We start from the raw sequence: 27,296 nt of genomic DNA, 5'->3' as shown, positions 1-27,296 counted from the left end.
TTCCCCATGGAATGATCTTGGCACCCTTGTCACAAATAATTTGGCCATGTATGTAAGGGTATATTTATAGGCTCTGTATTCTTTTCCATTGGTCTATATGTCTGCCTTTATATCAGTACCACAATGTCTTGTTTACTGTAGATTGGTAGTAGGTTTTGAAATCAGGAAGTGTGAATCCTCCAAGATTGTTTTGTCTGTTTGGGCCTTGGGATTCCTTTAATTCCATATGAATTTTAGGATTGGTTTCACTATTTTTGCAAAAAACATTATTGAGATTTTGATAGGGATTGTGTTGAACCTATAGATTGTTTTGGGTAGTATTAACATTTTAATGATATTAAGTCTTCCAATCCATGAACATGAATGTGTTTCCATTTACTTGTGCCTTCTCTAATTTCTTTAAGCAATGTTTTGTAGTTTTCATTGTACATGTCTTTCATCTCCTTGGTTAATTCCTAAGTATTTTATTCTTTTGATGCTACTGTAAATGGAATTCGTTTCTGTAATTGCCTTTTCAGGTCATTGTTCATGCATATAAATGCAACTGATTTTTGTGTGTTGACTTCGAAAAAAATTTTTGTTGGAGTATAGATGATTTACAAGTCGTGTTACTTTCATGTGTACAGCAAAGTGAATCAGTTATACATATACATATATCATATACATATATCCACTCTTTTTAAGATTCTTTTCCCATATAGGTCATTACAGAGTATTGAGTAGAGTTCCCTGTGCTATACCGTAGGTCCTTATTAGTTATCTATTTTATATATAGTAGTGTGTATATGTCAATCCCAATCTCCCAGTTTATTCCCCCCGCTTCCCCACTGGTAACCATAAGTTTGTTTTCTACATCTGTGACTCGATTTCTGTTTTGTAAATAAGTTCATTTGTACCATTATTTTTTAGATTCTACATATAAATGATATCATATGATATTTGTCTTTCTCTGTCTGACTTACTTCACTCAGTATGACAATCTCTAGGTCCATCCATGTTGCTGCAAATGGCATGATTTCATTCTTTTTTATGGCTGTGTAATATTCCATTGTATATATGTACCACATCTTTTTTTTTTAAATTTAATTTAATTTTTATTTTTGACTGCTTTGGATCTTCGTTGCTGTGTGTGGGTTTTCTCTAGTTGTGGTGAGCGGGGGCTACTCTTCATTGTGGTGCATGGGCTTCTCATTGCGGTGGCTTCTCTTGTTGCAGAGCACGGACTCTAGGCACGTGGGCTTCAGAAGTTGTGGCACATGGGCTCAGTAGCTGTGGCTCACGGGCTCTAGAGCACACGCTCAGTAGTTGTGGTGCATGGGCTTAGTTGCCCCGTGGCATGTGGGATCTTCCCAGACCAGGGCTCAAACCCATGTCCCCTGCCTTGGCAGGTGGATTCTTAACCACTGTGCCACCAGGGAAGCCCTGTACCACATCTTCTTTATCCACTCTTCTGCTGATGGACATTTAGGTTGCTTCCATGTCTTGGCTTTAACTAGTGCTGCAATGAACATTGGGGTGCATGTGTCTTTTCAAAGTATGGTTTTCTCTGGGTATATGCCCAGGAGTGGGATTGCTGGATCATATGGTAGTTCTCTATTTAGTTTTTTAAGAGACCTGCATACTGTTCTCCATAATCGTTTTACCAATTTACATTCCCACTAACAGTGTAGGAGAGTTCCCTTTTCTCCACACCCTCTCCAGCATTTAGTGTTTGTAGACTTTTTGATGATGGCCATTTTGACTGGTGTAAGGTGATACTTCATTGTAGTTTTGATTTGCGTTTCTCAAATAATTAGTGATGAGCATATTTTCATGTGCCTCTTGCCCATCTGTATGTCTTCTTTGGAGAAATGTCTATTTGGATCTTCCACCCATTTTTTGATTGGGTTATTTGTATTTTTGATATTGAGCTGCATGAGCTGTTTGTATATTTTGGAGATGAATCCCTTGTCAGTCACTTCGTTTGCAAATATTTTCTCCCATTCTGTAGGTTGTCTTTTCATTTGGTTTATGGTATCCTTTGCTGTGCAAAAGCTTTTAAGTTGAATTATGTCCCATTTGTTTATTTTTTGTTTTTATTTTCATTACTCTAGGAGGTTGCTCAAACTTTGTTTCCTGCTACTTTGCTGAATTTATTAGTTCTAACAGTTTTTTTTTTTTGTGGAGTTTGTAGGGTTTTCTACATATACGATCATGTCACCTGTAAGCAGAGATAATTTTACTTTTTCCTTTCCTATTTGAATGCCTTTTCTTTCCTAATTGTTCTGGCTGCAATGTCCAGTACTATGTTGAACACAAGTGGTGAAAACAGGCGCCCTTGCCTTGCTCCTCATCTTACAGGAAAAGCTCTCAGTCTTTCACTGTTGAGTATAGTGTTTCCTGTGGGTTTTTAACATACGCTTCTTATTATGTTGAGGTAATTTCCTTGTATTCCTATTTTGTTGAGTGTTTTTACCATGAAAGTGTGTTGAATTTTGTCAAATGCTTTATCTGCGTCAACTGAGATGACTATGTGGTTCTTTTCCTTTATTTTGTTGGTGGGGCATATTACACTGATTTTCATTATGTTGAATCGTCCTTGCAGTCCAGAAATAAATCTCATTTGGTCACGATGTGTAATCTTTTTATTATGCTGCTGAATTCTATTTGCTAGTATTTTGTGGATGATTTTTCCATCAGTGTTCATAAGGGATATTGGTCTGTAGTTTTCTTTTCTTCTGGTGTCTTTGTCTGGCTTTCGTATCAAAGTTATGCTGGCCTAATGGAATGAGTTGGGAAACTTTCCCTCTTCAAATTTTTGAAAAATTTGAGAAAGACTGGTATTAGTTCTTCTTTAAATGTTTGGTAAAATTCACCAACTGTCAGGTCCAGGACTTTTCTTTGTTGGGAAGTTTTGATTACTGATTCAATCTCCTCACTAGTTATAGATCTGTTCAGATTTTCTATTCTTCATCATTTAGTCTTGGTAGGTTTTGTGTTTCTAGGAGCTTGTCCTTTTCATCTAGGTTATCCAATTTTTTTTGGTGTACTGTTGTTCAGAGTACTCTCATAGAATTCTTTTTATTTCTGTAAAATTGATAGTGATATCTCCAGTTTCATTTCTGATTTTAATATTATGAGTCTCCTCTCTTTTTTTATTAGTCCATCTAGCTAAAGGTGTGTCAATTTTGTTGATCTTTTTCGAGAACCAACCTTTGGTTTCATTTATTTCCTTTCTTGTTTGCCTATTCTGCATTTCATTATCTCTGCTCTAATCTTTATTATTTCCTTCCTTCTGCAAGCTTTGGGTTTAGTTTGTTCCTTTTTTTCTAGTCCCTTAAGTTGTAAAGTTGGGTTGTTGATATGGGGTATTTCTTGTTTTCTTTTTTTAATGTAAGCATTCATGGCTTAAATTTTCCCCTTAGCACTATTTTTGCTGTATCCTATAAGTTTTGTTATGTTGTGTTTTCATTTTCATGTGTCTTGAATAATTTTCTAATTTCTCTTGTAATTTCTTTTTCGATTCATTGGTTGTTTAAAAGTGTATTGTTTAATTTATACAATTTGGTGAATTTTCCAGTTTTAATTTTGTATTGATTTCTAACTATCCTGCCATGATCAGATAAGAAACTTTGTATGATAGCTATCTTTTTAAATCTCTTGAGGCTTAATTTGTCGTGTAACATATAGTATATCTTGGAAACTCCCATGTGTATTTGAGAAGAATGTGTGTGCTGCTGTTTTTGGGTAGAGTGCTCTGTATATATCTGTCAGGTTTAGTTGGGTTTTGTGTTAAGTCCTCTATTTCCTCACTTATTTTCTGTCTGGTCGTTCTATTCATTATTTTAAGTGGGGTACTGAAATTTCTACCTATTGTTGTAGAACTATTTCTGTCTTCAATTCTGTCAGTTTTTGCCTCATCTATTTTGATGGTCTGTCATTAGGTGTGTAATTTTTTTCATTTTTAAATTTAAGTATAGTTGATGTATAATATTACACAAGCTACAGGTGAACAACATAGTCATTCACAATTTTTAAAGGTTATACTCCATTTATAGTTACTACTATAAATACTGGCTGTATTCCCTGTGTTGTAAAATACATCCCTGTGGCTTATTTTATACATAATAGTCTGTACCTCTAAGTCCCTGACCCCTATACTGCCCCTCCCCACTTCCCTCTCCCCACTGGTAACCACTAATTTGTTTCCTATATCTATGAGTCTGTTTCCTTTCTGTTAGATTCCCTAATTTGTTGTATTTTTTAGATTCCACATATAAGTGATATCATACAGTATTTGTCTTTCTCTGTCAGACTTATTTCATTTAACCTAAGTCCATCCATGTTGCTACAAATGGCAACATTTCATTCTTTTTTTTTTTTTTTAAATGGCCTAGTCGTATTCCATTGTGTATATGTACCACATCTTTTTTACCCATTCATCTATTGATGGATACTGAGGTTGATTCCATGTCTTGGCTATTGTAAATAATGCTGCTATGAACATTGGGGTGCATGTATCTTTTTGAATTAGTTTTTGTTTTTTTCAGATGTATACCCAGGAGTAGAATTGCTGGATCATAGGGAGGTGTGTAAATGTTTTTAACTCTTATATCCTCTTGCTCTATTGAGCACTTTATTAACATATAATGTTCCTTTTGTCTCTTTTATTATTTGTCTCTTTGATTTAGTCTATTTTGCCTGATATTAGTATCACCACTCCTGCCCTCTTTTGGTTGCTATTTGCATTGAATGTCTTTGCCATCATTTCACTTTCACCCTGTTTGTGTCTTTGGATCTCAAGTAAATCTCTTGTAGGCAGCAACTAGGGTCATGTGTTTTTATCCATTCTGCCAAGGCTGTCCTTTGATTGGATAGTTCAATCCACTTACATTTAAATTCGTTACTGATAAGGAGGGACTTACTTTTGTCAGTGTGCTATTTGTTTTATATATTCCATATAGCTTTTTTGTTTCTCATTTTCTGCATTACTGTTTTCTTTTGTGTTTACTTATTTTTTTGCAGTGAAATGTTTAAGTTCCTTTCTCATTTCCTTTTGTGTATATTCTATAGCTGTTTTCTTTGTGGTTAACTCTTTAGGATTTACCATCCTAGAGTTATAACACTCTAATTTGAGTTTACGGAAGATAAACTTTAATACCACTCAAAACTCTGCTCCTTTACAGCTCTGTTCCCACCTCTTCAGTTGCTGATATCACAAGGTTTTATCTTTATACACTGTGTGCCCCTGAACATAAACTAATAGTTCTTTAAAATGCATGAGTCTCCTAAATTATGTAGAAAACAAGGTTTGAAATTACAAACCAAGGACTTCCCTGGTGGCGTAGTGGTTAAGAATCTACCTGCCAGTGCAGGGCACACGGGTTCAATCCCTGGTCCAGGAAGATCCCACATGCCACAGAGCAACAAAGCCCATGCACCACAACTACTGAGCCTGCGAGCCACAGCTACTGAGCGTGCAACGAAGAGTAGCTGCTGCTTGCCACAACCAGAGAAAGGCTGTGCTCAGCAACAAAGACCCAACACAGCCAAAAAAAATAAAAAAATAAAATAAAGAAATTACAAACCAAAGTTACTGTAATACTAGCTTTTACAACAATAAATTTTTTCTTTACATGTATTAGTCTCTTAAATCATGTAGAAACAAAAAGCACAGTTACAAACCATTGTTACAATAACACTATCTTTTATAGTTGCTCATGCATTCACCTTTATTGAAATCTTTCTCCATGTGGTTTTGAGTTACTGTCTAGTGTCCTTTCATTTCATCCTGCAGGACTCCCTTGAGCATTTTTTGCAGAGCAGGTCTAGTGGTCATCAACTCCTCAACTTTTGTGTATCTGAGAATATCTTAATTTCTTCCTCACTTTCGAAGAACATTTTTGGTGGATATAGGAGTCTTGGTTGACAGATTTTCCTGCTTGACCTACTGTCCTTTGGCCTCCAAAGTTTCTGATGAGAAATATACTCATAATTTTATTGAGGATCCTTTGTATGTAATTATTTGCTTCTCTCTTTCTGCTTTCAAGATTTTCTCTTTGTTTTGGCTTTTAAATGTTTGATTAAGTTGAGCTTCTTGGATGTTTATATTCATGTCTTTCATCAAATTTGGGAAGTTTTCAGCCGTTATTTCCTCAAATATTCTCTCTGCTCCTTTCCCTCTCTCTCTTCTCATCATGGGACTCCCATGATGCATATGTTGGTCTGCTTGATGGTGTCCCACACTGGTCCCTGAGGCTGTATTCACTTTTCTTTAACCTTTTTTCTTTCTGTTCCTCAGCCTTAATAATTTCCATTGTTTTATCTTTAAGTTTACTGCTTTTTCTTTGCCTGCTCAAATTTGCCTTTGAATCCATCTAGTGTATTTTTCTTTTCTGTTATTGTGTTTTTCAGATCCAGAATTTTTTTTTCTTTTGTTTAGGTTTTATATCTTTTTATAGATATTTCCATTTTATTCACACATCATTTTCTTGACTGTTTCCATGTCTTCCTTTGGTTTTCGAGCATCTTTAAAACAGTCATTTCATAGTTTTTGTCTAGTATAGACAAAAGGCCATTAGGCCTTTTTCAGGGACCGTGTCTGTTGATTTATTTATTTATTTTCCTTTGAATGGGTCATAATTTGCTTGTCTTTGTATGCTTTGTGATTTTTGTTGAACACTAGACATTTGAGTAGTGTGGTAGCTCTGGAAATCAGATTCTCCTCATTCCCCAGGGTTTGATTTTTTTAAATAATTAATTATATTAATAATTAATTAATACTCTATTATTAATATTAACAATTATATTAATAATCTTAGTTGCTGCACATGGGCTTTCTCTAGTTGTGGCACGCGGGGGCTACTCTTCATTGTGGTGTGTGGGCTTCTTGTTGTGGTGGCTTCTTTTGTGCGGAGCACAGGCTCTGTGTGCGTGGACTTCAGTAGTTGTGGCACACGGGCTTAGTTGCTCCGTGGCATGTGGGATCTTCCCGGACCAGGGCTCGAACCCATGTCCCCTGTCTTGGCAGGCAGATTCTCAACCACTGCGCCACCAGGGAAGCCCCCCAGGATTTGCTTTTTTTAAAATGTATTATTATTTTGTTGTTGTTGTTTTTTGATTGTTATAGGCTGTCTTTGTGCTGAGGATAAGCCGGAGGTGTAAGCTGAATGTCTTCTCAGCTCTTTTCTGAGCCTTTCCTTGGGCATATATGGTCATTTTCTAATTTTTCATGTATATGCAGTTGATTTTGAATGTGTTAGTCATTCATGTCTGGCTCCCAAAAGGAAAAAGCAAAAAATTAAGGAGGAGAAGGGGCCCTGGCATATTAAATCTCCCAGAAGTCATTTCAGCCAGAGGGAGAGGGGTTTGCAACAATCAGGGGAGGTAGAACAACAAAGGTTGCCAGCTTCATTGTCTTACCTCTGTGATCAGAAGGAGCAATCCATGATCAGAGCACAGATCCCCAATATTTGTAGGAAAGAATCCTTTTGTCCACCCTCGCTCCCACAGGCTGTGTGTGAGCTGCTCCAGGAACACATGCACAGCTTTCTGCAATGGAAGAGGGGGATGGGCAGCTAGTACTGTGCCAAGAAGTGAAACCGACTGAAATTAATAGCAATTTACTGTCCAAGTGTTCCCCTGGAAGTAGCAAGCTTTTAATAGATTCCAGAGTTCAAAAATAGTTACATTAGATAGATTTGGCCAGTGTATTTGTTGTCTAAGTGGGGAGACAGATTCCTGATGCTTTCTACTCTGCAATCTTCCCAGAATCCCCTCCCTCAGTTTTTTTGTGTGTGTGTGTGGATTGTGCTTTTAGTGTTGTATCTAAGTCTTTGACCCAGGTCATGCAGGTTTTCTCCATTATTTTCTTCTAGAAGTTTTATAGTTTTAAGTATTACATTTAGGTGTATGATCAATTTTGTGTTAGTTTTTTGTAGATGATGTGAAGATCATTTTTTTTTTTTTTTGCCTGTGGATATCAAATTGTTTCAGACCATTAGTTGAAAATGCTCTTCTTTCTCCACTGTATTGCTCTTGCGCATTTATCAAAAATCAGCTTTCTGTATGTGTGTGAGTTTATTCCTGGATTCTCTGTCTGTTCCATTGATCTATTTACAAAAATACCATGCTGTTTTGATTATTGTAGCTTTGTATTAAGTCCTGAAATTAGATTATGTTCATCTTCAAACTTTGTTCTTTTTCAGAAATGTTTAAGCTATTTTAGGTTCTTTGTATTTCCATATGTATTTTAGAATAAGCTGGTGAATTTCTACAAACTAGTCATCTGGGATTTTCATTGGTATTGCATTGAATCTGTGGGTGAATTTGGGGAGAATTGGTACTTTAACAATATTGAGTCTTCAAGCCATAAACAATATGTATCTTCCAATTGATTTAAGTCTTCTTTCATTTCTGTCAGCAAAATTTTCTAGTGTTCAGAGTACAGGTCTTTCAGATGTTTTATCAGATTTATCTCCATCATATTTTTGATGCTATTGTAAATAGTATCTTTTTAAATTTAAATTTCTTATTTTCCATTGCTAGTATATAAGAATACAATTGATTTTTGTATATTGATCTTGTAACCTGAAATCTTGCTAAACTCACTTATTAGTTCTCTTATCTTTTCTGTAAACTCTGTTAGATTTTCTGTATCAATGATTGTCATCTGTGAATACATAAAATCATACTTCTTTTTTTCTAATCTGGATGAGTTTATTTCTTTTTCTTGCATTGTTGCACTGGCTAGAACTTAAGATATCATGTTGAGTGAAAATAGTGAGAGCAAATATTCCTGCCTTGTTTCTTATCTTAAGGGAAAAGCATTCAGACGTTCAACATTAAGAATGATGTTAGCTGTAGGTTTTTTTGTATATGTCCTTCATCAGGTTAAGAATGTTCCCTTGTAACCCTAATTTGTGAGATTTTATATCGGGAATGGATACTGAATTTCATCAAATGCCTTTTTTTGGGGGTATATGTGAGATGATTATACAGTTTTTCTTTTTTAGTTTGATAATATCATGAATTGATTTTTAAATGTTAAGATAGCCCTGTACAGCTGGAATAAACCCCACTTGGTCCTAATGTGTGATGCACTTACTGTATTGTTGAATTCAGTTTGCTGAACTTTTTGTTTAGAATATTTGCATCTATGTTCGTGAGGGATATTCATTTGTAGTTTTCCTTTCTTTTAATGTCTTTGATTTTCGTATTGGGTAAAGGTGACTTCATAGACTGAATTGAAAAAAATTCCTTCTTCAATTTTTTGGAGGAGTTTGTTTAGAATTTGCATTCTTTCTTCTTAAAATTCTTTTGGTAGAACTCACCAGTGAAGCCATTTGATTATATAATTTTCTTTGTGGGAAAGTTTTTTTTTTTTTTTTTTTTTTGCGGTACGCGGGCCTCTCACTGCTGTGGCCTCTCCCGTTGTGGAGCACAGGATCCGGACACGCAGGCTCAGCAGCCATGGCTCACGGGCCCAGTTGCTCCGCTGCACGTGGGATCTTCCCGGAGCGGGGTACGAACCCGTGTCCCCTGCATCGGCAGGCAGACTCTCAACCACTGCGCCACCAGGGAAGCCCTGTGGGAAAGTTTTAAACTACAATTTCAATTTCTATAAAATATTTAGGATATTTAGGTAGTCTATTCCTTCTTGAGTGAAATTTGGTAATTTGTGTCTTTCAAGAAATTTGTATATTTCACCTAATTTGTCAGATCTATTGGCTTAAAGGTGTTTGTGAGGCCTAAAGGTGTTTGTAATATTTCCTTATTATCTTTTTAATAGTATCTATAGTAATAACACCTGTCTCATTGATATTGGTAATTTATGTTTTCTTTCTCTCTCTTTTACTGATCAATCTGGCTAGAGGTTTATCAGTTTTATTGACCTTTAAGAACCAGTTTTTGGTTCAATTGCTTTTTTTTCCTATTGTTTTCTGTTTTTCTAGTTCATTAGTATCCACTTTTTTCCTTACTATTTCCTTTCTTCTGCCTACTTTAGGTTCAAGTTATTCTTTTTCTAGCTTCTTAAGGAGGAACTGAGGCTTGGTTTCTGACTTGGAAATTCTCTACGGTCTTAGCACTCTGTTGCCTTCAAGTAGAAATGCTGTTCCCAATGTACCTAGTCTGTAGTCACTCAAAATGGATGTCCTAACCGCTCTCTTTCCACATCTAGGACTTCAGGTGTTGGAGGAGTGAGGCTTTCAGGTTTCTGGGTCTTGGGAAAGAGTATCAGAATTAAACGTCCAGATGATACAGAGTGATGGAGATGCCCTCTTAAGGCAAAAGTGGAGATGAAAGAGAACATTCTCCTGTTGCCAATGACCAGAAGCTCCAGTAACCATGCTTTGCTGCCAGGGAAGAAGCCAGTGGAAAGAAGGGCACCCCTGCCTGTCCCTGGCCGGAGCCAGCCCTCTTTTAGGCATATATTCTCACATTCACATATGTAGCTGTTGGTGGGTGTCTCTTTAAACAGGCTGATGGTTACAGAAGAGAACTTGAATGAAAAAATATTCGGAAAGCTGCTGCTTGCCAAGTTTTAAAAACAATGAGAGAACCTTGCAGAAAATTTCCAGCATAAGTTCATTGTTCAGATCACCAGCATTTCTGATTCTGAATCTTCAGCTCACACAGAGGAGGTGATCCCTCCTGAGCCCTGCCTGGGGAGGGCGGCTGGGATAAGAGTGTGAGCGCGTCCATCAGGAGACCTTTGAGCTTCACTCCAGCCCTCAGACGTTTTGCCTCTGGGTCCTAGGAATCACGCTGGGAGTTGTGTCCGCCAGTATCTAACCGTGCTCTGCCTTGAACGGCTGTGAGATAGTAAGGGAGAAAGCAGGTCATCTTGTTTTAAGGGCAAGAGGTTGGGAGATTTTTAGGTGTTTCCAGACTTGACTGCTTATTCAAAATACCCGATGAGCTTGTGAAAAACACAGCTGCTTTTTAAAAAAATTTTTTTTATTGGAGTATAGTTGATTTACAATGTTGAAAAAATACAGATGCTTGAGATGTACCCTCCTCCTGATGTTTCCACCTCAGGCCCCAAGCTCCTGAGTCAGACCAGGTATGTGCGTGTGTGCATGTGTGTGTGCGTGTGTGCGTGTGTGTGTGCATGTGTGTGTGCGTGTGTGTGCATATATTTCTACTAGTGGTGCACAACAATCACTTATTATTATTATCGTTACTATCACTACTATCTTTTCGCAGTTCTGGGGGTAGACTGAGCCCCACTAGGCAGGTCCTGCCCTGGGTCTCTCATGCGGGGCAGTAGGAAGCAGCTGAGGCTGGGGTCATTCTGAAGGCTTCCTTCCTCGCATGTCTGGACTGTGGCTCAGGACACCGACACTCGGCTTCTCCTCGTGGCCGGGAAGGAACCTAACATTTTTACCAACTCCCCAGGGTGATTCTTGATAAGCTAGGCAGTGATTTATGCTTACTTTTGGGAGCTAGTGGACAACACGACCTTTTTAGTCCCTTAAAGTTGTAAAATTGTAGAATTCAAGCCATCGCTTTTCTTTCGACCTAAAGAATATCTTCTAAGAGAACGCAGGTGTTTCTCAAAGCAACATGTCTTGTTAAGACAAAATTTCCAAATATAGGCTTATCAGAAATTCTAACAAAAAGCTAAGAGAACGCAGTCTGATGGAATTCTGTTTGCTCAGTTGGACATGCCTTTACTGAGCCATGCCCATGACAGACACTCTTCCAGGAGAGGGTGTAGCGTTGTACTTATTTCATGGCTGCTAACAAAGGTCACACGTTATCCGGAGTAGTAACACATTGAAGCTGGCTCTGTATTTCCTTGGAACTCCCACTCCTCCTGCTGCCTGTGGGAATTGTGAGTCTGGGGCAGGACAGGAAGTGAGAGCGTTTATAGCGAGTGGAACTTCCTGTGGGGCTACCTGCTGTGTTTGGCTCTGAACTGCCTTGTATGTTGGGCCGAGACTAGACATAGCTATAAAAGCATCAAGTCTGGGGAGGTTTTACTCTCCAGCATTGTAGGGTGGGGTCCCTGTGACCAGTGCATTGGCAAGTTTGTGTCACCCACCTCACAGGCATCTGCTTCACTGTAACATGATGCTAACTGCTTTTAGCATTTGGGTCCAGTTGATATCTTCACTGGATAGACATTTTGGACCTTTCTAGAAAACACTTTTAACTAGTTCCTAATTAACATATCATAAGGCAAAATCTGGTTCTTCTTTGGGTCTTCTGGTCATTTCAAGCATTAAAAAGAAAATTAAGGGAAGCATAGTAGTCAGTTGTTACTTCTCATCTCATTAATTTACAAACATAAGTTGATGGCAGATATCATAACCTTTTTTTAAAAAAAATTTTTGGCTGTGCCACAAGGCCCATGGGATCTTAATTCCCAGACCAGGGTTCAAACCCACATCCCCTGCTTTGGAAGCACAAGTCTTAACCACTGAACCACCAGGGAAGTCCCTGTCATAACCTTTTTAAAAAAGATAGACAGCTCCCAAATTGATTCTTACTGAAACGAGTTTTTAAAAAGAGAAACTAGAAGCTTCCTTATATTAAAGGGAAATAGGCCAACTTAGTAAAACCTCAGTAAGGCCGAGTGATGAATAACAATGTTGTGGTATTTCATGTAAACAAACAACTCTGTTGTTTAATGATTCTCATTTCCTAATTTAGAATTGCCACAATATCTAGGAGTTCTCACTTTCTGGTGTAGAAGGAGACAATTTTATGGGTTTCCATGATTCCGTTTAAAGCAAAAGGAAATATGTTATAGACATTTTCCTTGAACATTCTCCTTCTGGGCAGGAAGTGGACAGTGTCAACCGAAAATGCCGTCATCAGATGGAGGAAAACCTACCAGTGTGACAAAACGTCTACCTCCCCTCTTGATGTGTTTTTTTCTTTAACGTTTCTTAAAACTCAACCAAAGCTCAGTGGCCCTTCAATATCAGGGAGAAAGCGGTCCGGCTGCAGCTGAAAGTGATTAGGGAGAGAATTGCGTGCTTGCACCCTAAGCCCTTCTTACGGAGATAAGAGCTTCAGGAGCCTCTTTCTCCTCAGAAACAAAAGAGTCCCATCTATAGGAGCAAAGGTTAGATAACAGCAAGCTCTGTGGCTCACCTTTGGGTGCCTTTAGGTAAATTTCATCTGAATTTTTCCATCTTTATAACGGAGAGAACAACCTTGAAATTTCTGTAACACTAACATGAGTTAATTTATTGGAAATTTTCTTAAATTCTCAAAAAATACTGTACACATCTAAGACAGCAGTACTCAAACCACCCTAATAAAAAATGCATTTCTGTTTTATTTGATAACAGTCTCATATTTGCAAATAGTTCTCTATAAATTCGGGTCACTGAAAGCAATGCGATATTGGAGGAGCTCAGTTTGGGTGTTTAGTCTGCATTTCTATGCGTTCTTAATTCTGATTTTTCGTAAGTTTCTTTTTCTTTTGTTGCTAAAAATACAGCTATTCATTAAATAAATAATTATCGATACCTATTATGCGCCGGACTGTGTACAGTTTTGTGTTTTGTGGGTAACACAAAAATGATAAAACACTGTTTCGATCCTCACAGAACTATTCACATTATCTGGGAACTTTACCGTTTGTATCATTAAACTGACTTGTAGATTGCATAGGTAGGCTTCCTGAAATCATTCCTTGTGTAATGAAGAAAACTGATCGTCACTTGTCAACCGAGGTTTTCAGTGTAACAGCTTTCATCACCTGTGTTTCTTAGAAAGGAAGTTCAAAAGGACCAATTCTGTTAGATTGCTGACCTTGACCTCCTGTGGCCAAAAATCCTGTTTCCCTGTGTTTTTAAAGGAAACACGTTTTGAGAAAAGCTCCCAATCCCAGATTCAGTGGTTTTCCTTAAAGAGAGACAACAATGGAATTCTGGGAGAGATCTGACATAAGCGGATTCATCTCATCCTTCTCAGGAGAGAGCAGTGTTTGTTTACTCTGCTCAGAGAGCTATATTTCTATGCATGTGCTATTATTAGAGCCCTTTGAAGTAGAAAAGTCATATGTCACAGGCCTTGTGATTCAAAACGTTAAGGCTGTTTATCTGATATGTACATAGGGTACATAGGAAAGGAGAAACACCTGTTTGTTGAAAATGGACTCTGAGGAATTAGCGAGCACACATTTGCAAATTTTGATTCTCTGTACAGCGTCACATTTGTTTATCTTACATCATAGGCTGCTCTTTGGATAGGTGGTTTTAAAGAGGAAAATATGAGTGCGTCGGGAAACCAAGAAATGTATATAAAAAATTTGTGTGGTATCTAGAAACTGTGTTGGACTGGAAGGTAACCAGGACTAATGCCTGCCCTGATTATATATATTGTGAACATCCAACGAGAGAAGCCATATGAAGTTGCTTTCAGGGCATAGCTATAGAAAAGCTAAAAGATTTCTTATTTCTCTGGCTCAATCATCACTAATTTAGTTTTAAACTCATTTAAAAATTCAAAACAGAAAAGCTGAAAATATTTTTTAATTGTTTTAACCTGATCACAATGTGTCTTAAACATTTTTACACATAAATTTATATCTCATTTTTAAAGGGCCTATGTACTATTTCCTTGTGTGAAAGTAAAAATCCATGTCCTGTATTGATAGATATTTAAATAATTTTGTTGAACTACTAAAAAGTCAGAGCCACAGTGACTATTCATCTTCCACATACATTTATTCATTCTCAGACATCTCTTATTGAAGGTAAAGTGTGTGAAAAGAAAGGAAAGATTTACTCAAGAGGATATGCTGTTGAAGATGTGGGCTAATTATGTTTATAGTTATGGAATAAAATTTTGTATCAGGCAATAAGAAAGTTAACTGTAAGGGTAAATGCATTTCAGAATTGTTAAAGACAATCTATCTTAACATCTGCCTCTAGGAAGATGGAATAGACAGCATTTTCCCCATTCCTCTTGCTGACTAAAAGCACCGGACATTTTATATAACAAATATTAGAAAACTGTGAAAGATGCAGAACAAAAGGTAGACTGGCTAGGGACCTTGGGACCTAGGTTTTACTTTGTCTCTTGTATCCCAGATCAGGCATCAGGGAAACTGGCAACCTGGAAATACCAATGGACTCAGACTAAAAAAGCCTCAAGAAAAGTCTGCGATCTCTACACAAAGGACCAAGAAAAGGGCACCCTAGCAAGAAAACTGTTAGATAACATCTGCTCTACTGCAACCAAACACCACAGAAAAAATTTTTGTCTCATCTCCCCTCCGTCCCCCCATTGCCCTGCCAGCAGAAGCCTAGACTTCCATCCTTGCCATGCTGTAACAAGGTGCCCCACCCACTGATGTGGCTTTAGTGAGGGCTGAGTGGGGTGTTGGAACTTTTACACCCCACCCCTAGCCCCCTGCAGTGTCAGTGGAGACAGCATGGGGTGACTGGATTTCCACCTCCCTCTTCTGTTGAGGTGGTGTCAGAGGAAGCCAGGTGAGAGTCAGGGCTTTCACTACTGCTAAGTGGTAATGAGCCCACCGTCCACAGTGTGGATGCAGACCAAGTGGGGAGCTGACCTGAAGAGCCTTCCCCCCAGGTGTCAACAGAAGCGAAATAGAAAACTTGGTATTAATGAGTGGCACCTTCCTTCCTCCACCAAAATGGTGTCAGAAGAGAACTGCTAAAACATAAGGTTTAAATAAGATCCAGACTGTATAAAATAATACCCCAAATGTCCAAAGTTCAACTATCACTAATTATAGGAAGAACCAGGGAAATCTCAACTAGAATAGGAAAGGCAATTAAGGAAAGCCAAAAATGAGATGATACACATATGAGATTTATCTAACAAAAATTTTAAAGCAGCCATAATAAGTATGTTTCAATAAGCAATTACAAAGATACGTGAAACAAATGAAAAAAAAAAAGGAAGTCTCAGCAAAGAAATAAGAAATCTCAGAAAAGAAAGAGAAGATATAAAACAGAACCAAATGGAAATTCTGGAACTGAGAAATATAATAACCAAACAATGAAACAACTACCAACCAACCAAATAAACAAACCAACAGCAGAATAAGGAATACAGGTGGAGGAATATATGAACTTGAGGACAGAACGATAGAAATTATTTAATCTGAATAAAAAATACAATGCTAAGGCAATTAATAGGGCTTCAGTGGCATGTGGGACTATAATAAATATCTATTATTCATGTCATCAAAGTCCCAAAGGGAGAGGAGAAACCAGGTGGGGTTGAAAAGTATTCAAAGAAATAATAGCTGAAAAGTCCCCAAATTTGGCAACAGACATAAACCTACAGATTAGAGGAGCTGAGAAATCCACAAACAGGATAAACTGAAATATTTCTGTGCCAAGACATATCCTAGTCAAACTTCTGAAAACTAAAGACAGAAAACTTGAAAGCAAGCAGAGAGAAATGTTGCATTACCTATAAGGCAATAACAATCCAAATGACAGTGGATTTCTCATAAGAAATGATGGAGGCCAAAAAGTATCACAGCATTGTCAAGAGCTGAAAGAAAAGAACCGCTAACCCAGAATTCTATCTCCAGTGAACATATCCTTTAGGAATGAAGGAAAGGATACAGAGAAAACCACTGTGCCCCAGACTGGAGAGACAGACAGATGAATACAGAGTGTTATGGCTTCTTGGAGCAGAGACTTCAGTGCTAGGGAAAGAAAACCTGAAATGTAATTGGCAAATTGCAGGAGGCTCTATGTGATGATTCTGAGAGTTAAAAACTCCAAGGAGACCCACGATTTTGAGAGATTTACCTCCAGGAGCTTGATTCCCATAGTATCAAAGAAAAATCCCGTTGCGCTTCCAGCAGGGGAAGGGAAAGAGGAACCATTCTGAAATACACCAGATCACTCTGATTTCTTTCGAAGACCTGCCCTCAGGGGAAACTAGTTAACTAGAGCCTAACCAGGTGAGATATTATCGAGGCTAACTGACTGGGGGAGGAGATATACCCAACTGCAGTCTACTGTAGCCATCCTGTCCCGTCTAAGAGGAGAGAAAAAAAATGAGAAACTCTTGTGAGGTTCATGGTCCAGAGGCATAGGCTCACTAAAAAACTGAAACCTAATCATGAAACTATAGAACACTTCTCTTCTTCCCACACCTCACCACCACATTACTAAAGGTCTATTTACAGCAGTTACTTTCATCCAGTACATCATCCAGCTATCAAGAAAAAATTACAAGACATATTAGAAGGCAAAAATATGAACAAAGAACAAGGGCAACAAATAGAAAACAGTGACAAGTATGGTGGATATTAATCCAACTATATCAATATATCACTTGAACATCAATGGTGTAAATGCACTGATTAAAAGACAGAGATTATCAGAATGGATCAAATATATGTTGTCTACAACTATGTGTTGTCTACAAGAAACCCTCTTTAAATATAAAAGCAAACATAGATTAAAAGTAAATGAATGGAGAAAAATATACCATGCTGACACCAATCAAAAGAAAGCAGGAGTGCTATATTAATTTCAGTCAGAGTGTGGACTTCAAAGTGAGGAAAGTTATCAGGGATAAAGAAGGGCATTTATAATGATGAAGGTGTCAGTTCTCTAAGAAGACATAACAAGCCTTAATGTGTATGCACATAACAACAGTGTCAAACTATGTGAGACAAAACCAAATAGAATTGCAAAGAGAGATAGATGAATTCACTATCATAGTTGAAGATTTCAATACCCTTCTATTAGAAATGGACAGATCCAACAGGCAGAAAATCAGTAAGGACATAGTTGAATTCAACAACACTATCAATCAACTAAATATAATTGACATCTATAGGCTACCTCATCCAGCCACAGCCAAATATACATTCTTAAGTTCACATGGAACATTCACCAAGGTAGATGATATTCTGGGCAATAAAACACAGCTTCTCAAATTTAAAAGAATAAAAATCATGCAAAATCTTCCCTCAGAAGGAATTAAACTAGAAATCAATAACAGAAAAATAACTGGAAGGTCCCCAAATATGTGGAGATTAAAAAGCACACTTCTAAATAACATGTGTGTCAAAGAAGAGATATCGAGAGAAATTTAAAAAATATTTTGAACGAAATGAAAATAAAAGCACAACTTATCGAAATTTGTGGGATGCAGCAAAAGCAGTGCTTACAGGGAAATTTATAGCACTGAATGAATATATTAGAAAAAAACATAAATCTAAAATCAATCATCTAAACTTCCATTTTAGGAAACTAGAAAAGAAGGGCAAATTAAATCCAAAGTAAGCAGAAGAAAAGAAACAAGACTTAGAGCAGAAATCAAGGAAATTTAAAACAAAATCAATAGAGGTAATCAAGGAAACTAAAAACTGGTTCTTTGAAAAGATTGATAAAATTGATAAGCCTCTAGCCAGGCTAATTACGGGAAAAAAACAACACAAACTGCTAATATCAGAAATGAAATAGGGGGACATAACTACAGATCCCATGGAAATTAAAGGATGATGAAGGAAAATTATGTACAACTCTATGTCCACAGATTTGATAATCTAGATGAAATGAACAAATTTCTTGAAAGACAAAATCTGCCAAAATGCACACAAGAAGAAATACATAATCTGAATAGGACTATATCTGTTAGATAAACTTAAAAATTTAAACAATAATTAATAACCATTCAAAACAGAAAGCACCAGGCCCAAATGGGGTTTGTTGGTGAATTTTACACCAGACACTTAACAAAGAAGTTATACCAGTTCTCCACACTCTCTTTCAAAGTATAGAAGCAGAGGAAATACTTTCTATCTCATTCTATGAGGTCGGCATTACTCTAATACCAAAACCAGACAAAGACATTGCAAGAAAAGAAAACTACAGACCAGTATTTCTGATGGACATAGATACAAAAATCTTCAGCAAAATACTAGCAGATCTAATCCAACAATCTATAAAAAGGTTCATACACTATGACCAAGTGGAATTTAATCAGGTATGCAAGTCTGGTTCAGCATTCAAAAATCAATTAATGTAATCCATTACATCAATAGGCTAAAAATGAAAAATTACATGATCATAGCAATGATGCAAAAAAAGATTTGACAAAATCCAATGCTCATTCATGTTAAAAAATCTCAGTTAACTAGGAATAAAGGGTAATTTCCACTTGATAAAAGAATATCTACAAAAAACCTACAGCTAACATCATACTTGCTGGTGAAAAATTTAAAGGTTTCCCAATAAGATCAAGGAAAATACAAAGCAAGGAAGTCCCCTCTCACCACTCCTTTTAAACATCGTACTAGACATCTTTGCTAATGCAATTAGTCAAGAAAAGGAAATAAAACATATACAAATTGGAAGGAAGAAATGAAACTGTCTTGGTTTGCAGATGTCATGGTAATCTATGTAAAAAACCTGAAAGAATTAGCAAAAACAACACAAAAAACAAGAAAACAAAACAAAACAAAACAAAACTCCTGAAACTAGTAATCAATTATAGCAAGGTTGCTGGGTATAAGATTAATATACAAAAGTCAATTGCATTCCTTCGTCAAGGAATAAGGGGAATTTGAAGTTAAAAACACAAAACCACTTATTTACTTTAGCACACCAAAAAATAAAATAGGTATAAATCTAACAAAATATGTACAAGACCTATATGAGGAAAACTATAAAACTCTAATGAAAGACATTAAAGAAGAACAAATAAATGGAGAGATATTCCTTGCGCATGGATTGGGAAACTCAATATTGTCAGGATGTCAGTTTTTCCCAACTTGATCAACAGATTTAATACAATCCCACTCAAAATTCCAGCAAGTTATTTTGTGGATATTAACAAATTGATTCATAGTTGGTTGTTTAGTTTTCCCCTTATTATTATTTACCTATCCAAACTTCTAAAGTTGGTTAAGCCCCTCCCTAACTAGGTCCTACCACGTGAGCCCTGAATGAATACACTGTAGGAATTTGATACATTTCTGAATAGAAAGTGAATATAGTGATAAATAGTTGACAGTTTTTAAAGAAGAATTTAAGTTCTTAGAGAGCAGGGATGACTTTAATAAATTGATACATATTTATTGAATGTCTTCTTTTTTTTTTTTTTTTGCGGTATCCGGGCCTCTCACTGCTGTGGCCTCTCCCGCTGCAGAACACAGGCTCCGGACGCGCAGGCTCAGTGGCCATGGCTCACCGGCCCAGCCGCTCCGCGGCATGTGGGATCCTCCTGGACCGGGGCACGAACCCGCGTCCCCTGCACCGGCAGGCAGACCCCCAACCACTGCGCCGCCAGGGAAGCCCTGAATGGCTTCTTTCAGCTCACAATTATAATGATGTGAGGAATAAAAAGATGCTAATATATAGTTGAAAATTAAGATGGGGAGGAAAAAGTATTACATATAAAGCACTGACAAAGAGCTCAAGGAAATATACAGTGAATCTTCCTATTATATGATATTGCAGGGATTTTGTATGCTTTTGTATAATATGTATTTAAGAAATTGCTTGTAACAATTGACACAACATTTTTTCTGACATAAAAACAGAATCATCTTCCAAATCATATGCTAGGTTATGATACGACTGTTGGGAAGTGGCATTGTTCAATATGATCAGCATTATTATATTTGAGAAAAGAAAGTTTATCTTCTTATTGTTTAGCTTTTAGGTCACATAGAAGATTAAATCTCATGAAATATTTTAAAAATTGGACTCAGAATCGGTATGCACCTTATTTTTTTATACTATCTTTTTGTAGTGGTCATATAATATTACACAATGTTGCTATCCCATTAATTTATTAAACCATTTCTCAGTTCCTGACCATAAGTGGTTTCTAGTTGTTAAGAGTTAAATTTTTATATTATTCCAGTTAAATATGACTATTTAAATATAGCACAACTAGGTAGAGTTTATGGAAGAAATATAAGATGGTTCATCATTAGAAAATGTATTAAGTTTATTCATTATTTAAAAATTTAAGGGGAAAAATCATGATTATATCAAGAGATGACAAAAGAAAAGCAAATAGTCAAATTTAGAAGCCAATTCTAATTCCTTTTTTAAAAAAGGTTTAAGAAAAATAGGAACCAAGGAAAATTACTTTGGAAAGAAAGAAACAAGTTATTAGTTGCAGATGATATGACAAATTTCCTAAAAATCCAATAGATTCAACAGAAATTGTTAAACTTTTAAGAGAATTAATAAGGTGGCTATATGTAAGACAAAATACAAAATAAATATTACTTTCCTTTTTATTAGCGTTGAACAATTAGAAACTGAAATGAGAAAAATTGTATTCAAGATACTCTCAAAATTAGCCTGTAGAACACCTAAGAAGTATTTAATAAGAGAATTATATATTTTTATTAAAGGAAATAAAATAGGACTAAAGTAAGTAGACATATCATAATTCCTCATGGAAAGACCAATACCATATAGATGCTGCTTCTCCTCAAATCAAGGTACAACTGTAATGCGAATCTGACTAGTATCCCAAGGAATTATTTTGGGAAATAAACAAGTTGATTCTAAAATTTATTTGGAAGAAAAAGTGTTTGAAAAAGAAGAATCATGAGGAGGAATTTGCTTTCTAAAATATTAAAATATATAATTATTTACATCAAAATAGTGGGGTCATCGTACAAAAGCAGATTACTATATCAGTGGCACATTAAAATGAATGATTCAATAGACACATTTGTATATGTGGGTTTCATATTATAATAATGAAGGTATTTTGAAGAAAATAAAGTTACTCCCACATTGCACACTTATAAAAATTGTAGATGAATTGAACATTGAAATGTAGAAGAAAAACTATATTGTTATGTTAAGGTAACTATGTTTAGCAGCAAAAATATCTTAAGATCACAGTAGCTTAACATAGGAGAGCATCTTGATTGTGCAAAGTCTGAAGTGCGTTTGGAATTCCCCAGGGCACCCCTTCAGGTATTGACATTGAGGCTGTTTCCATCTTCTGTGCAATTTGGAATATGTGGTTTTGAGCTGGGCTACTGAAGGAGAAGAGAGAGCTGGAGGGTCAGACAGGGGTACCCATGGTCAGGGGTAGAAATGACAAAGACTCTGTGGGTCGCTTCTGTCCACATCCTGTTGGCTAGAACTAGTCACATACCTAGAACCTAATTCTAAAATATGCTGGAGCCCATGAAGATTTAGTCAGGATTAAATGTGTACATCAAAAAGGTATTACAGTCAAATTTACATACACATTTTTATAGCCTCAGCGTTGGGAGAACATTTCTTACGATTGTCTAGAAAAGAAAAAACAATAAGAAAAAAATAGATTTGACTACAAAAGAGTTTTAAGGCATTAAACAGTGAAAGATGCCAAAAAAAAAAAAACTTAAAAGGAAGTGACAGATTGAGAGAAGATATTTGCCACATACATAAATGACAAAATATTAAAATTCCTACTGTGCAGTTTTTATAAAGAAAAAATGACAAACCGATTAGAGAAGATAGCAAAGGATATTAAAAATTAAAAAATGCAGATGTTCAATCACATATGTACAAGGAAGTACATTGCAGTCTTCTTGGTAAAGGCATGAAAACTGAAAATAATTTTCAGTTGGAGTCTGACTGAATTGCATATGGTGTACCTATAGTGCAGAATACCATGCAGTCATTAAAAGAGAACAGGATAGGGCTTCCCTGGTGGCGCAGTGGTTGAGAGTCCGCCTGCCGATGCAGGGGACACGGGTTCGTGCCCCGGTCCGGGAAGATCCCACATGCCGCGGAGCGGCTGGGCCCGTGAGCCCTGGCCGCTGAGCCTGCGTATCCGGAGCCTGTGCTCCGCAATGGGAGAGGCCACAGCAGTTGAGAGGCCCGCGTACCACAAAAAAAAAAAAAAAAAAAAAAGAGAACAGGATAGATCTCTACAGTGATATGAACAGATGCCCTTGTTATATAAGGGGAAAAAAAGAGATGTAGATCACTATGGGCAATATGATTATAATTTGGGGAAAAATTAAAGTGAATTGAAAATATTAATAATGTAGATAGATGATTGATAAATAATATAGGTAGATAAATTAATAATGCAATATAATGTGACAAAAGAATATGGGAAGAATATGGACAAAACTATCAACATTTTTTTTTGAAAAGCAAAGGAGGGGACATTCACTCTAATTCATACAGTTTTCTAAGTGGTAACTTGGATCTTTTTGAGTTTTTCTGCATTGTTTAAATAAAAACCCATGAATAATATGAATGAATTAATTAATTTATTCCTCCACTCGTACCTGTCCATCCATCTATCCATCATCTACCCATAGTTCCATTCATTTGTTTTATCGTAGCCAAGCAACAGTTAGTAAGGACCAATTCTCAGACGTCGTGTTCGCCATGCACATTGCAATTAACATTGGGTTGAGCTCAGCTTGGAATAAGGAGGATGACCAAATGTTGTTTCCTCTTTCTTGTTGACCATTGATTTAAAAACAAACCAACAAAACAAGAAGAGTCTGGCCCTGGGCTTCTTGAGCTCACCATCTGGCGTAGCTTCCCTCGCTTCTAACCTTTGTCTGCCCTGTGGATGACAGATTAGTGGGGAACATCCTTTATAGTAGGAAATGGAGGTCAATAAAATTTGCACCAGGCTTTCCAATTTAGTATCATATCAGTCAGGACATCCCAAAATAAAATTTGTTTCAAAAATAGATCTAGGAGGAGAAAAAGTCAAGATTGAAAACAAACAATTAATCCTCTTATGTCATTGATTCTGTGAGAAAGCCAGATTTAAAAAAAAATCAGTTTCTTGTTCAGGTGCAATGATTTTGCTGGTCAAAAAAAAGCAAAAGAACAAAAATAGTGCAGAGTCCAGTGTGGTAAACGATCCTATAGAACAAAACAGGAAGTTGTTTCATGGAAGAGAGTAACTGACCTCAGAGCCTGAGATGTGAATGGCCCCTTGGATGCAAAGGTTTCTGCATTTCCCAAGTGTTGTAGCGATGCGTTATTGATCAGCACTGAATTGTACACCATGTGTTCTTTTGTGGCGATTCCCTGGCTCATCAAACAGGTGGAGAGGTGAAGCATCCACTATGTTGAGTGATAAAGCATGCCAGCTGTTACGTAGGAGAGGGAAACACATTAGTCTCTGTTCTAATACATGTGTTCAATACTTCTGAATATACATATTTTTGTGAGTGCACGCATGCGATTTTGTCCTGTAGGGATATTTTTTAAAACTGAAGTGTAGTTGATTGACAATGTCGTGTTAGTCTCAGGTATACAGCAAAGTGATTCAGCCATATATATATATATATATATAAAACTTTTTCAGATTCTTTTCCCTTAAAGGTTATTACAAAATATTGAGTATAGTCCCCTGTGCTACACAGTAGGTCCTTGTTTTTTATCTATTTTATATATAGTAGTGTGTATATGTTAATCCCAACCTCCTAATTTATCCCTTCTCCCCTTCCCTCTTTGGTAACCATAAGTTTGTCTTCTGTGTCTGTGAGTCTATTTCTGTTTTGTAAATAAGTTTGTATCATTTTTTTAGATTCCACATATAAGTGATATAATATGGTATTTGTCTTTCTCTGTCTGGCTTACTTCACTTGGTATGATAATCTCTAGGTCCATCCATGTTGCTGCAAATGGCATTATTTCATTCTTTCTTATGGCTGAGTAATATTCTGTTGTATATATATGCCACATCTTCTTTATCCATTCCTCGTTGATGGGCATTTAGGTTGATTCTGTCTTGACTATTGTAAATGGAGCTGCGATGCACGCTTCTGTCTTGACTATTGTAAATGGAGCTGCGATGCACCATCACAGTATACTGCACTGCATACTGTAGGGATCTCATTTGGTTTCATGTGCCATTGGACAGACATCCCAAACCAACTTGAATTTTTTTCTTGTTATAATCTTAAAAAGAATAGCTTCATTATAGAAATAAATATATTTTCCTATTTTTTCAAACTGTTGGGGAATGTATGTTCAAAAGGTATAGGCTTGAAAGGGAGAAAAATATTTCTTCCTAATGTTCCATATGGTTGGTTCTTCTTATAGTGCTAATCTGGGAAAATATCCACCTAGAGTAGTTTCCTGTCAGAGGGCTTGTCTCAATGCCAAGAAAAACTGTCACTCTTAAAAGTTCTCCTCACACAACAAAGAGAATTGGATATTTTAAGTCCATACCCTGATAATTCAGGTAAAACCTCTCCTTAAATGAAGCAAAGGCGAGTCTGTGGGAAGCTGGTAGGAGAGGTTTTATTTTTATCTTCTTTCCCGTTTTCCAGGGGAGCAAAGGAAAGCTCCACGAGATTCTGTAACTTGTTCAAGATAGAGCTGGTTAGTAGCAGAGCTGATCTTAAACCAGATAACGCCAGCCTCCAAACTCTGGCCAAGTGTGCTCTTGTGGTATGATCCAGAAAGCTTATTTATAAGATCTGTCGACCTCTGTCCCCTGTGATCTCAGCTGTCTGGACTGACAGACTCAACTTGAGCTCGTGTAGACAGCAGGGAAGTGATTCCAGGATTGAGGAGTTAGGATCCTTGGAAGAGAAGAGTGCTGCTTTGTTTTGTTTTGTTAGTCGTTGTTTTCCTGGGGTTGGCCCTTGTCATCACTTTCAAATACACAGAGGCTGTTTTCTCTAAGTTCATCCCTGAGAAGGACCTTTCTTGCTTTCTACCTTGCTTTCCTGGGGCTGTGGGCAGAGGCTTTGCTGGAGGGGCAGGGGAACGGGCATCCCTGAGGACCTGCCCTGTCCAAGGAGAGAAAACCGACCAGATGGCAGCTGACACGTACAGGGCACTTTGTAGGAACACTGGCCCCGAGCAGGCTTCCTGAGCTGCAATTTGGGGTCCCTCCCTTGCAAGGCAGCCCAGAGGAGTCTGATGACTTGGCCGAGAACCAGCGGGCTGGTAGCCAAAGGGCAGTAAATCAAAGTGAAAAAGAGGTGATATTTTAAAAGCAAATGACACTTTTGTTTGTTTGTTTTAAAGGGCAGAGAGAAATAAGTTTTTGCAATGGTAAAAGGGTAGAAGATATAAAACAACACTGCTATAGAATAATTCAAAGTTATTTGTTTGTAAAAGCCCTCTCTGTAATGAGTATGCTCTATTTTTATTAAACAATATTCTCAACATTTCTCTAGAAGAGGATGTGATTTTTACCTGGAAATTGGTGATCCAGTGTTAATGAGGTTCTTACCACGTTAAAATAAACAGAATACTCTATTTCATAATATCCTCGGGGAGATTAAAATGTTTTCTGTGTAAAATTTCTGGAGCCAAACTCTTTCTTGTTTTTTAAATCCTAATTCAAGTTATGTTTCTTCTGTCCTTGATGAGTTTTTTCAGTTGAACACTCTAAGGTTGGAAACATGTTTCTAAGTACTCACCTCCTGCAGTCCACTGAGGATGGCTCTGTGTCCCAGAGGAAGACTCTTGGGGAAATCAGAACTGGGTCTCAAGAAGCAGCATCACAGGACGGTGGATCTGGGGCTGTGTTTCCACAGAACCCAGGCGACACCTAGGCATTCACTTGTTTATTGTGATCATACCTTTTAAGAGTTTTTAATTATGAATATAAAATGTTTCCAGAATATAAAAAATATGTATAAAGAGTAATATCATGAACACCCACTCACCGCCCTGATTACGAAATAAGGCATTTCACTAATGATAAGGGAAAAATACAAAGTCACCAAAGCATAAATTGAGAGCAATACATGACAGGGTGAAAAGAACACTAGCTTTATTGTTCCTTTAAATTTACCAGCAACCTTTATTGAGCTCCTGTTTGTGCCAGGCATGGAGGTGGCAGAGATGATGAATACCCTTGCTGACCCAGGTGTGATGGGAGACTCATACAAAAAAAAGAAAAAAAACCCCACAACATAATACACGCCAGCCAGGAAGGGCTACAGCAGGTAGGCTCTCTGGGAACTAAGAGACCACAAAGAAGGAGAATCTAACTGAGAGCGAAGGTGGGGATGGAGCTGAGAGGTCAGTAAAGGTTTCCCAGGGAAAGTGATCCTTGAGCTGGGTCTGGATGGAGAGCCAGCACCCAGGAGGAAAGCTGTGTCCGGCAGGGAAGCAGCATCTGCAGGCTCAGAGGAGTGCTCACTGGCACGCAGAGCAACTGCTAAGACTTAGGTTGGCTGGAGTGAGCTGTACTAAGAGCTGGAACTGTCAGGGGGGGATTCAGATGGTCCCATCTGCATGTGAGAACAAGCCCTCTGCTCAGAGATCAGGTGGTGGTTCTTACCTGGAAGTGTCCGAGGAGGGCTTCAGAGGTTCTATGAACCCTTTGAAATTGTATGTAATACGGTAGGAATATGTGAGCATGTGTGAGTGTGTGTGTGT

Source organism: Pseudorca crassidens, chromosome 17 (genome assembly GCF_039906515.1).
Source record: "Pseudorca crassidens isolate mPseCra1 chromosome 17, mPseCra1.hap1, whole genome shotgun sequence".
NCBI lineage: Eukaryota > Metazoa > Chordata > Mammalia > Artiodactyla > Delphinidae > Pseudorca > Pseudorca crassidens.
Note: the sequence above shows the minus strand (reverse complement) of the source record.